Raw genomic sequence first — 13,493 nt, forward strand, 5'->3', positions numbered from 1 at the left:
TGCTGCACAAGTATAGCCAGGACAGTTACTAATACTACAATGGAGCATTACCATGACAGAGGACTTCTTGGATGGCTTGACTCTCTTGGCGGGCTTGGAATGACCCACTCTCTTCCTCCAATAGTCCTTGATAAACAGTTTGGGCCTGAACAATGTGACATCTAGAATCTTGCTGCAAGCACCAAGGAACTTGGGACTTGGACCAGACATTTCACAGGGACCAGTCGTAGCCATAGCAATTATTTCTTTTGCTATAATCAATCATAGTTTCTACAAGCCTGTGTTCCCCTTCCTTTTGTTGTAGCTACAGGAATTTACAATTCAATAAGAACTTAACTTCTCTAACTTGCATAAATTGTAAATTATATACCTGTCTTAACTCTATTTCCTCCAGAGATTCCCTACTTCTTTCTCCGTGTCCCTTTCTCTTCCCCTCTGCTCTCCTGCTCTGCTTGTCCTCCTCTCTACCTCTTCCCTGACTCCCATTTGGCCTCTCGCTGCCATCTGTTCCCTGCAAAATGCTTCTAACCCAACCTCGATGATCCTAAATCTTCATGAATTTCTGCCTTTTTCCTCCTCTCTGCCCTCCCTTTCCCCCAACTCTCTGGCACCCCCAAGTGACTACGCTTCCTTTCACCTTGCTTGCTTTCTCAGCTCCTCCAATTACTGGATGTGAGTGAGTCGCTCAGTCCTGATGACTCTTGCGAACCCATGGCTGTAGTCCGTGGAATTCTCCAGGTCAGAATACTGGAGTGGGTAGCTGTTCCCTTCTCCAGGGGATCTTCCCAACCCAGGGATCGAACCCAGGTCTCCCGCATTGCCAGAGGATTCTTTACTAGCTGAGCCAGGAGGGAAGCCCGATCACTAGGAGTCCCCTTTCTCTCCCAGCAAGGATATTGTTCTGTAAGCCAAGGTTCCAACTCTCCTATCCCCTTTGCGGGCTCTCTGTGTGAACGCCTCTCCACTGTCGTCCTCTTTGGGCCCCTGATACACACCCCTCTACTTGAAGGCTATGGTGATAGACAGGGAGGCCTGGCATGCCGCGATTCATGAGGTCGCAGAGTCAGACACGACTGAGCGACTGAACTGAACTTGAAGGCTATAGAAGGGGTCGGCAGAGGATCAGATGGTTAGATAGCATCCCTGGACTCAATGAACGTGAATTTGAGCAATCTCTGAGAGATACAGGGGTCACAAAGACTTGGACTGAACACCACCTTCCTATTTTGCTCACCTTTAACTCTCCGGAGATCCTGCTTTTCTCTAAACTTCTGTCCTTGCCTATCCGCAACCTTCAAAACTTCCTCTTTCATGTTGCTCTCTCTTCGCAAGTTCCTCACCAATCCTCTTCATTGTCATCGGTTCTTCCTCGGGCTTTTTTCAGTTTTCTGTTTCTCTCAAAATCGACGTCTTTGCCTCTCATGACAGTCCCCTCCCCACCCCCCACACCCCCCTCCATTTATGGGAATGGCAGCTGAATAAGAAGGCCTCCTGCAAGAGCCAAATTCCAGCTGGTGGAAATTGGGATGGAAGAACCAGGGGGTCAGGTGGCTGGCCCAGGTCACCCACCTCGACTCAGGGTCATTATGAAGACAAGGCGCCAGGAGATATGGGCGCTGGGAGGGAGTGGGTCTCAGGAGCAGGGCGCACTCCCCAGAAGCCTAGGACTTGGGAGAGGACGTGGTCTCCAGGGGCCGAGACGGAGAGGCTGAGGACCGCGGAGCATAAATACCCACCTGGTAGAAGAGAATTTTATGCGCTGCAGGAAGTGCAGAGGGGACAGTAAATGGTTTTAAGACGGAAGGAGGTGTAAAACGCAGCGTTTCCGAGCTCCAAAAGCAGGAGCCAGCTTCAGTGCAGACTTTAAACCAAAAGGGAGGCGCCCCTTCGCCGCTCACGGAGGCGTCTGGATTTGCTGGGGTTGGTGGGGCGGGCGCAGGGATTTAGAAGCAGCAGAGACCCTCAGACCCGGGGTACCGAGGGAAGCCGAGTGAGAGCGGCACGTGCGACTAAGAAGGAGAGAAACTCATGCCGCGCTGCTGAGACAGCTGCACCGCCGGCTCTCCGCTTCCGGATGTGGGCAGCTGCGCGGGCCGGCAGGGAAACGGCGGGGCGGCCTGGGAGACAAGCTGTCAGGGTGCGGATCAAGGAAGGAAGCTCAGTCTGCAATGCACCATGGGAAGGTGAGGCCGGCGGGGCCTCGGGACTCGGCGGGCTGGGCAGAACAATTCAATAGTGTAATCTCGGAGGAAGCTGACTGCAGGAGATTAAAAGACCTCTGCTTCCTGGAAGGGAAGTTAAAAAGCAAGGCATCACATTGACAACTGCCGGGGCCCAGCCCCCGCAGGATCCAAGGGAACCTGAAGGAAAAACGGTGTTGACGGATGATTTAGAAAGAGATAAGGAAAGAATATTGTGGATAAGAAATAGAGGAAAGAAAGAGGCTGATATTCCTTGGTTTACATAGAAAGCCAATAAAACTTCGAGACAAGAAATCTGCCCTGTTCACGGAGGCCACAGGTGCCTTCTGGTCTCCTGAGGGAGTGAAGACGCAGAACATCTTCCCCTTCAGGTCTTAGAAACCCGGGCAGATAAGTGAACGCAGGGAGCCTCTATGCTCCAAGGGATCAGCCTGAAAAAGAGGGAGGGAGGGAGAGAGGGAAAATGGTTGACACGAGGAAACCAAGCTGCTTCAGTAAACGAGGCCCATTGTTTTTATTTTCAAAAGGGTCTTTTATACCTTTACTTGTACATAGAGGGAAATGAAAGATGCAAAGTTACACAGAGTCAGCCCAAACATTACATCTGTTTTGTCTTTATCAAAACCAGGATTTTTTCTGCAAATCTTTCCCATAGACAATGTTGTGTACATTATCTTCTGGCCTTGGAGGCCTGTGAACATTTTATGACCCTCTGGATAAAGGCTGTTCAACCAGAAAACTTATTTTCCCTCAAAGTGTTTTTTCTTATATTTCTAATCTATGTCAGCCTCAGAAAGTATTAAACAAGTTACATTTCTCACGGAGCAAAGGTGCAGTGAGTTACAAGAAAGAACCAATTAGCTCAAAAGTCTGATGTGGTTAATTTCAAGGCTACACTTGTTTTTCTTACTTTCCAGCTATGTTAACTAATGCACTCCCAGGTGCACAGTGGATAAGAGATATGGGAACTTAGCAACAAGCATTGACCCAATAATGAAATCCTACACCAGCACTAGCACTACTCTAATAACTTTTAACTCTTTAAAAGGCTCTATGTTTTAGGCTTCCCATGCCTCTCACAGTTGGGAGGCTGTAAATAATCACATGTGTAGCTACAAGTCTGGATATACCTGCCAAGCAAGCTAGAATGCTAACAGAGGGGTTTTGATTTGAAATATTCCTCTCATGTCCAAGAGACTTATTAGCTATAGCCCTAAGTTAATTTTCTCCAGAGAAAGGTGGTCAGGAATAGCCTCCGGTTAATGTCAGAGGAGTTGGTGAAAGTCATGAAATAGTAAAACAGACAGATTCTAATTTTGGTGTAGATGCTCGAGAAAGCCTAGGGAGCCTGTTGAGTTCTGAAGCCTTGCTTAACAGTTCTCTCCCACATGACCTTGTCATGGGTGGGATCTCCCATGGTGGCTCCCGGCAGACAACAAAGGTCTTTATACTCAAAATAATGTAATGTTAGTTGCTCAGTTGTGACCGGCTCTTTGCGACCCCATGGAGTCGGACTGCTCTGTCTGCCAGGCTCCTCTGTCCTGGGAATTCTCCAGGCAAGAATACTGGAAGTGAAGTCGCTCAGTCGTGGCTGACTCTTTGCGACCCCACGGACTGTAGCCTACCGGGCTCCTCCGTCCATGGGAATTTCCAGGCAAGATTACTGGAGTGGGTTGCCATTTCCTTCTCCAGGGGAACTTCCCGACCCAGGAATTGAACCCGCATCTCCCACATTGTAGGCAGATGCTTTACCGTCTGAGCCACAAGGGAAGAAAGAATACTGGAGTGGGTGGCTATTTCCTTCTCCAGGGGATCTTCCTCACCCACGGATCAAACCATGTCTCCTCTAATGCAGGCACATTCTTTACTATCTGAGCCACCAGGGAAGTCCAGATATAATGTAAGTGCTATGGAAATAGTTGAGATGAGTGGCAAATTCAAGTTGTGTTTTTTGGAATATCATGGAATTTTTTCCCCAAATATTTTCTATGCTTCAATTGAATTCATGGATATGCAGGTACAAAGGGTCGACTGTATTTTCTTCTCTCCAAATATCAAATTCCTGAAATATGTAATATCATATACATTTTCAAATTAAATTCACGGGTTTTCTGATTTTGCTTTAACCTGTCACGTAACATACTGCCATTGAGTCTGGATGTGGCATCTAACCAAAAACAGCTGCATATGGTAACCCTCTGTATGAGAGGTGTACATAGGTAAGGAGACATTTTTGTGGATTATCTTTAAAACATGATAAATGGCATTATCACACTACTCATGATTTAAATATTATGTATACATTGCAGATCATCTCAACAATTATGTAAGGGGAACAGTAGAAAATAAAAATTTTATCATGTTCTTATGCAGTGCTTAAGCAACTGAATGTTTTATCTGAAGAGCCTATGATATAAAAATTAGAATCAAAGTTTTGCTTTTTGAATGCTGGTCCATAAAGAAGGCTGAACATAGACGAATTCATTCTTTTGGATGGTGGTGCTGGAGCAGATTCTTGTACAGCAAGACGAGTCCCTTTAGACCATCAGTCTGTTGGGGCTGCTTTGAGGAGAGCAGGAGGAACTCCATCTTGAGGCCTGTCAGCCATCTTAAGACAGCAGGTGAACTGGGCCTCGACTTTGCCCAAGAATGAGGAAACTATCTTTAAAGTAAAACCAGGTCTCCTTGGAGACCTCCCTCCCCACAGATAGCAAAGACTGGAGTTAAGGTCAGGCTGCCCAGGTTAGATTAACAATGAAGATATCCCCCATGAAGTGTAATTACTGTTCCCCTTTAACCTTAATTGTTAGTTCTCCCTAAAGCTACATGTCGTAAAACTAAATCATATACATCAAAAAAAGTTGCGAACATGTAAACAGTCACTTAGTGAGGGTATGAAACCGAGGCTCTCGAAAATGTCAGGGTCCTTGTTCAGAACCGATTCCCCTTGGACCTGCTATGGTAATAAACTGTACTCTGCTGTCTTGAGTGTCTTCCGAGGTGCGCTTTGAGACATTGGATTCTCATTTATCCATAACAAATCCTACAGGAAATCAACCTTGAATATTCACTGGAAGGACTGATGCTGAAGCTCGAATACTTTGACTACCTGATGTGAAGAGCCAACTCACTGGAAAAGACCCTGATGCTGGGAAAGATGGAAGGCAGGCAGAAAAGAGGATGAGATGGTTGGATGTCATCACGGACTAGATGGACAGGAGTTTGAGCAAGTTCCGGAGATGGTGAAGGGCAGGGAACCCTGCCTGCAGGCATAGCGTTGCCAAGAGTCCGACAGGACTGAGCGACTTAACGACAACCCACTCCAGAATCCCTGGCGGGCTACAGTCCCTGGGGATCTCAAAGAGCTCTGACTGAGCACTGCGACCATTTTATATTTCTCTTTTATTCTAATGCTCATACAAGTAACCAGCATCACTGAAACTAATCTCCTAAAATGAAGAGTCTTTGCAGTCAATTTACTACCATGCTCATATAAGTCAAAAGAGCACAGTAATCCTCTTCCCTACCACTCGAGAAAGAACTTCAGCTCCAGCACCAGTCCCAAAGCTGAAATTCTAAACTAGTTCCTGAACACGGGATTTGATACTTATAAAATTTTCAAGTGCCACATCATAATTAAAATGACTTTTTCCTTATAAAATACTACGTATTTTGTGCACTGTATGTGTACCTCAGGATTTTACATCCAAAGGAAATCAGAACCTGGGCCTCTCACAGCAACGACTTAATTTACTTGGGCTGGAGGAAGGGGTGAAGGAATAGCGAGGTGCAAAGTGACAGGAGACCACGGATAGGGAGGAGAGGGGACGCCACAGGCGCAGCTTAACAACAACAAAAATGAACAAAAAAGGACCTCAGGTTTCCAGTGGTCGGCCGCACCCACCAAGTCTCCATTTGCAGAATTGGCTGTAGAATCGCTTGGGACAAAGCAGAGACTGGAGACTCCTCAGCCATTGGTACCAGAAGAATGCCACAGCGAGGGGCGGGCGTAGGGCACACTCCTGCCCCTGGGTGAGTGAGGGGCGCAGGGTGCGACACATGCCTGCGCCTGGGCATGTGAGGGGCGGAGGCGAGCAGGGCCAAGCAGGGCCGAGGGGAGCCGAGGGGGGCTGATCAGGAACAAACTTGTCAGGGTTTACAAGTATATGAGGGTTTTTCCCGTCTTGTGTTGCATCATTGATTGCTCATAACTGTAACAGTTTTAAGTAAAAACTTAAAATTCTATGGGATAATTCCGTTGGAAAGAAAGGTTTCCTCTTAACAGGATTCCTGCTGATGAGGCTGAAACAGTTCAGCATGGGAACTGAAACCTGGTGTGGTGGCCGGGCTGGGGGTGGGTAGGGGTGGGTGGGGGTTGAAGTGGGGTGGTGGCTGGACCCAGAAATATTCCTGCAATTAGAATTAATTTAAGCAGTTTAAGTAAATAAGAACTGGCTTTGTGCAGGGATGACAAGCTGGAATGTGAAACACACAGCTCTTAGTAACACCTCATAGTAACACCTAGAAGGAGAAAAATACCTTGACATTTCACTTCTTCAAAGATCAAGCTTATTACTCACTGCAGCAGCCCAATGACAATGCACCCTGAGGGGAATGCAGGCTGGAGCAAAACAGGTACCATTCTGAGCTTCCGACATAGTAGCCTTGGTAAATCAGGAACAGCCTCTCAGGCCCATCGTCCTCCTCAGGAAGTCCAGGTACGTTTAGGGGAGTCTCTCCTGGTTTTCAGATCTCCCAGTTATGGGGTGATGACTGCAAATTTTATTTGGAAGGGTATTAACAGTTAAAAGACACAGGAGGATCCTGGTTGAAAGATACTGGGATTTGCTCAGTTGAAAGCCACTCACTGACACTTCCCTGGTGGTCCAGTGATAAAGAATCCGCCTGCCAATGCATGGGACACAGGTTTGATCCCTGGTCTGGGAGGATACCACGTGCCTTGGAGCAACTAAGCCCGAGCAACACAAATACTGAGCCTGTGCTCCAAAGCGTGTGCTCTGCAACAAGAGTAGCTACAGCAGTGAGAAGCCAGCACAGCAATTAGAGTAGTTCCTGCTTGCTGCACCCAGAGAAAGCCCACGTGCGGCAAAAAAGGCTCAGCACAGCCAAAAGAAAAAAGACATTGAGTGATCTGGACTGACCAAAAAAGGAGATTCAGAATGCCAGTCTCCAACCAACCAGCCACGTTTATGTATTTTATGTACAGAATGTATAGCCCCTGCTTGCCGCAAGGAGACAAAAGCCAGGAGCACAGTGAAGACCCAGAACAGCCAAAAATAAAATTTAAAGTTATTAAACAAGAGAGAAAAAATTTCCTATAATGAGAACTGCATCCTTCTTTATAGAAACTGTTTGTGTTCCATGCTTATGATGACATAGCTTCAAATACTTTTGAGAAAAACTTGTTTACATCATAATATATAATACATAAGTGAATACTTCCTCAATGTTAAGGGAATGTCAACAATTACTAGATGATCATTTGATGGTAATCAGGCAGTTTTAATTTTTTTTCTCTCTTTGCTGTGCTGTTTCCAAAAGCTCTGTCAGATATGGACAACAAAGCAGACTACAAAACATCTTGAGAAGACATTACAATTTATTTTCACCAAAATTATCACCAGCTTTGCACTATTTATAAATATTTCTGTGTGTATTATTAATTGACTGAACTCAAGTCCTAAAGGAACTTTCTTCATGTTTATAGGGCAGCTGCTATGTTCCCTGTCATTGTCTTATGTGCATTTCCACATTGCAAAAGTCTCAAAATAACCCACCGACTTATGTATCAGTTAGTGTAAGGCAGAAAAAAAATGTAAATTAAACTTTAAACCTCGGTCACAACATGTGGACAGAGAAAATAATGCTAAGGAAAAACTTGAAAAAAGAAACAGGGCAGCATGATCTGAGAGAATCGCATTGAAACATATATATTCAGTTCAGTTCAGTTCAGTTCAGTCGCTCAGTCGTGTCCGCCTCCTTGAAACCCCATGAATCGCAGCACACCAGGCCTACCATATGTAAAATAGATAGCCAGTGGGAGTTTGATATATGACTGGGCATCCAGAGCCACTGCTCAGTGGCAACTTGGAGGGATAGGGTGGGGAAGGAGGGAGGGGACACATGAATGCCTATGGCCTATTCATGCTGAGGAATGCCAAAACCCATCACAGTTTTTTTTTAAAAAAAAGAAAACTCAAGAAAAAGGAAATTCTACTAGAGCTGACAATGAACTATGGAGCATATTTATTAATTCTATAATGTTACATCAACATTTTAATATGCTTTGGAAAACTAGACTTCTATTTAGTATTTATTAATATTAAATATTTCTAAACATTACTGTTAGGCTAGTATAAAAATATCTTAGGTAATAGATAGTAAATAGTAACTTTTCTGTTTAGTAAAACAGATATTTAGTAACTTACTACCATCTTCAACACCCACAGAGAATAATGGAACGTATCTGTATAGCAGGAAAAGGAATATAACAAATTCATAGTATGAGTAAACATTCAGTGTTTTGTTAAACAGTCTCACTGTGGTTTCTCCGATGTTTGACTACTGATACCTCTAGACTTTAAAACCAACCGCTTCCTATGCTGCCTGTCTGGGCAGGCTGAGAAAGTCCCATCAGATTGGAAGTCTATAGTGCTCCAACTAGAAAGCTTCATCAGTTAACATTCTCATAACATATCATCTGTCCCAGTATCCAAACCAAACTTCGGGTTTGCTTCCATCTTGTGCGTTCAGTGACTTCAAAGTAACAAGAACAAAAAAGTTGGGATGGAATCTATGAAATTTCGAGTTTATCAAACAGACAAAAAAAAATGCCACCATGTAGTGTGCATTCTCAATGATTTCCGGACTTCCCTGGTGACTCAGGGATAAGGAATCAGCCTGCCAATGCAGGAGACGAGGAGTCAATGCCTGGTCCAGGAAATCCCCAATTGCTGTGGAGCCATTAGCCCCTGAGCCACAACTCTTCAGCCAATAATAAATAAATAATCAAAAACAAATTGCTTACGAATTCTCCAAGGTCAAAAAGAGATACCACTTTTAACCTTAGTTCCTGAAGTTTATTTCCTAATAGTTTACATGTTTATTTTTCTATTTTCACTTCATGTAAATCAGGTGCATCAGTTCAGTTCAGTTCAGTCGCTCAGTCATGTCCGACTCTTTGCGACCCCAGGAATCGCAGCATGCCAGGCCTCCCTGTCCATCACCGACTCCCGGAGTTCACTCAGACTCAGGTCCATCAAGTCCGTGATGCCATCCAACCATCTCATCCTCTGTCGTCCCCTTCCCCTCCTGCCCCCAATCCCTCCCAGCATCAGAGTCTTTCCCAATGACTCAACTCTTCGCATGAGGCGGCCAAAGTACTGGAGTTTCAGCTTTAGCATCATTCCTTCCAAAGAAATCCCAGGGATGATCTCCTTCAGAATGGACTGGTTGGATCTCCTGGCAATCCAAGTGACTCTCAAGACTCTTCTCCAACACCACATTTCAAAAGCATCAATTCTTAGGCGCTCTGCCTTCTTCACAGTCCAAATCTCAAATAGATCCATGACTACTGGAAAAACCATAGCCTTGACCAGATGGACCTTAGTCGGCAAAGTAATATCTCTGCTTTTCAATATGCTAACTAGGTTGGTCGTTAACTTTCCTTCCAAAGAGTAAGCGTCTTTTAATTTCATGGCTGCAGTCACCACCTGCAGTGATTTTGGATCCCAGAAAAATAAAGTCTGATACTGTTTCCACTATTTCCGCATCTATTTTCCATGAAGTGATGGGACCGCATGCCATGATCTTTGTTTTCTGAATGTTGTGCTTTAAGCCAACTTTTTCACTCTCCTCTTTCACTTTCATCAAGAGGCTTTTTAGTTCCTCTTCAGTTTCTGCCATAAGGGTGGTGTCATCTGCATATCTGAGGTTATTGATATTTCTCCTGGCAATTTGATTCCAGCTTGTGTTTCTTCCAGTCCAGCGTTTCTCATGATGTACTCTGCACAGAAGTTAAATAAGCAGGGTGACAATACACAGCCTTGATGTACTCCTTTTCCTATTTGGAACTAGTCTGTTGTTCCATGTCCAGTTTTAACTGTTGCTTCCTGACCTGTATATAGGTTTCTCAAGAGGTAGGTCAAGTGGTCTGCTTTCCCATCTCTCTCGGAATTTTCCAGAGTTTATTGTGATCCACACAGTCAAAGGCTTTGGCATAGTCAATAAAGCAGAAATAGATGTTTTTCTGGAACTCTCTTGCTTTTTTGGATGATCCAGCGGATATTGGCAGTTTGATCTCTGGTTCCTCTGCCTTTTCTAAAACCAGCTTGAACATCTGGAAGTTCACGGTTCACATATTGCTGAAGCCTGGCTTGGAGAATTTTGAGCCTATGACAGTAATCCAGCCTATACTCCAACCAGTAATGCTGAAGAAGCTGAATGGTTTTATGAAGACCTACAAGACCTTTTAGAATCAACACCCCCAAAAGATGTCCTTTTCATTATAGGGGACTGGAATGCAAAAGTAGGAAGTCAAGAAAAACCTGGAGTAACAGGCAAATTTGGCCTTGGAAAATGAAATGAAGCAGGGCAAAGGCTAACAGAGTTTTGCCAAGACAATGCACTGGTCATAGCAAACACCCTCTTCCAACAACACAAGAGAAGTCTATACATAGACATCACAAGATGGTCAACATCAAAATCAGATTGATTATATTCTTTTCAGCCAAAGATGGAGAAGCTCTACACAGTCAACAAAAATAAGACCGGGAGCTGACTGTGGCTCAGATCATGAACCTCTTATTGCCAAATTCAGACTGAAATTGAAGAAAGTAGGGAAAACCACTAGACCATTCAGGTATGACCTAAATCAAATCCCTTATGATTATACAGTAGAAGTGAGAAATAGATTTAAGGGACTAGATCTCATAGATAGAGAGCCTGATGAACTATGGACGGAGGTTCGCGACATTATACAGGAGACAGGGATCAAGACCATCCTCACAGAAAAGAAATGCAAAAAACCAAAATGGCTCCCTGGGGAGGCCTTACAAACAGCTGTGAAAAGAAGAGAGGCGAAAAGCAAAGGAGAAAAGGAAAGATATAAGCATCTGAATGCAGAGTTCCAAAGAATATCAAGGAGAGATAAGAAAGCCTTCCTCAGCGATCAATGCAAACAGAGGAAAACAACAGAATGGGAAAGACTAGAGATCTCTTCAAGAAAATCAGAGATACCAAGGGATCATTTCACGCAAAGATGGGCTCCATAAAGGACAGAAATGGTATGGATCTAACAGAAGCAGAAGATATTAAGAAGAGGTGGCAAGAATACACACAAGAACTGTACAAAAAAGATCTTCACGACCAATATAATCACCATGGTGTGATCACTCACCTAGAGCCAGACATCCTGGAATGTAAGTCAAGCGGGCCTTAGAAAGCATCACTACAAAGAAAGCTAGTGGAGGTGATGGAATTCCAGTTGAGCTGTTTCAAATCCTGAAAGATGATGCCGTGAACGTGCTGCACTCAATATGTCAGCAAGTTTGGAAAACTCAGCAGTGGCCACAGGACTGGAAAAGGTCAGTTTTCATTCCAATCCCAAAGAAAGGCAATGCCAAATAATGCTCAAACTACTGCACAACTGCATTCAACTCACATGCTAGTAAAGTAATGCTCAAAATTCTCCAAGCCAGGCTTCAGCATACGTGAACTTCCAGATGTTCAAGCTGGCTTAAGAAAAGCCAGAGGAACCAGAGATCAAACTGCAACATCTGTTGGATCATCCAAAAAGCAAGAGAGTTCCAGAAAAACATCTATTTTGCTTTATTGACTATGCCAAAGCCTTTGACTGTGTGGATCACAAGAAACTGTGGAAAATTCTGAAAGTGATGGGAATACCAGACCACCTGACCTGCCTCTTGAGAAATCTGTATGCAGGTCAGGAAGTAACAGTTAGAACTGGACATGGAACAACAGACTGGTTCCAAATACGAAAAGGAGTACGTCAAGGCTGTATATTCTCATCTTGCTTATTTAACTTATATGCAGAGTACATCATGAGAAATGCTGGGCTGGAAAAAGCACAAGCTGGAATTAATATTGGCAAGAGAAATATCAATAACCTCAGATATGCAGATGACACCACCCTTATGGCAGAAAGTGAAGAGGAACTAAACAGCCTCTTGATCAAAGTGAAAGAGGAGATTGAAAAAGTCGGCTTAAAGCTCAACATTCAGAAAACAAAGATCATGGCATCTGGTCCCATCACTTCATGGAAATAGATGGGAAACAGTGGAAACAGTGGCTGACTTTACTTTTCTGGGATCCAAAATCACTGCAGATGGTGACTACAGCCATGAAATTAAAAGATGCTTACTCCATTGAGGGAAAGTTATGACCGATCTAGGTAGCGTATTCAAAAGCATAGACATTACTTTGCCAACAAAGGTCCGTCTAGTCAAGGCTATGATTTTTCCACTGGTCACGTATGGGTGTGAGAGTTGGACTGTGAAGAAAGCTAAGCACTGAAGAATTGATGCTTTTGAACTGTGGTGTTAGAGAAGACTCTTGAGAGTCCCCTGGACTGCAAGGATATCCAACCAGTCCATTCTAAAGGAGATCAGTCCTGGGTGTTCATTGGAAAGACTAATGCTAAAACTGAAACTCCAGTACTTTGGCCACCTCATGCAAAGAGTTGACTTATTGGAATAAACCCTGATGCTGGGAGACACTGGGGGCAGGAGGACGAGGGGACAACAGAGGATGAGATGGATGGATGGCATCACTCAGTCAATGGACATGTGTTTAAGTGAACTCCGGGAGTTGGTGATGGACAGGGAGGCCTGGGGTGCTGGGATTCACTGGGTCGTAAGGAGGCGTACACGACTGAGCGACAGAACTAACTGAACTGACAGGATAGAATGTGAAACACACAACTCTTAAAAAGGGCTACTTCATACTAACACTTCCAAGGAGAAAAATGTCTTGACATTCCACTTATTCGAGGATCAAACTTATTAGTCACTGCAGTGGCCCAGCGAAAGTGCACCCTGAGGGAATGCAGGATTGAGAAAAGCAGGCACCATACTATGCTTTGGACATTCTGGCCTTGGTATTTTAGGACGGGTCTTTTGGATACATCCACGTCTTCAGCAAGTCTAGAGAAGTTTGGTGGAGTCTCTCCTGGTTTCAGATTTCCCAGTTATTGGTTGATGACCCCAATTTTGCTTGGGAGTGTATTAATATACATAGTGCCCAGTTAAAAGA

The sequence above is a fragment of the Ovis aries genome, chromosome 14, assembly GCF_016772045.2.
Source record: "Ovis aries strain OAR_USU_Benz2616 breed Rambouillet chromosome 14, ARS-UI_Ramb_v3.0, whole genome shotgun sequence".
In the NCBI taxonomy this organism is placed as follows: Eukaryota; Metazoa; Chordata; class Mammalia; order Artiodactyla; family Bovidae; genus Ovis; species Ovis aries.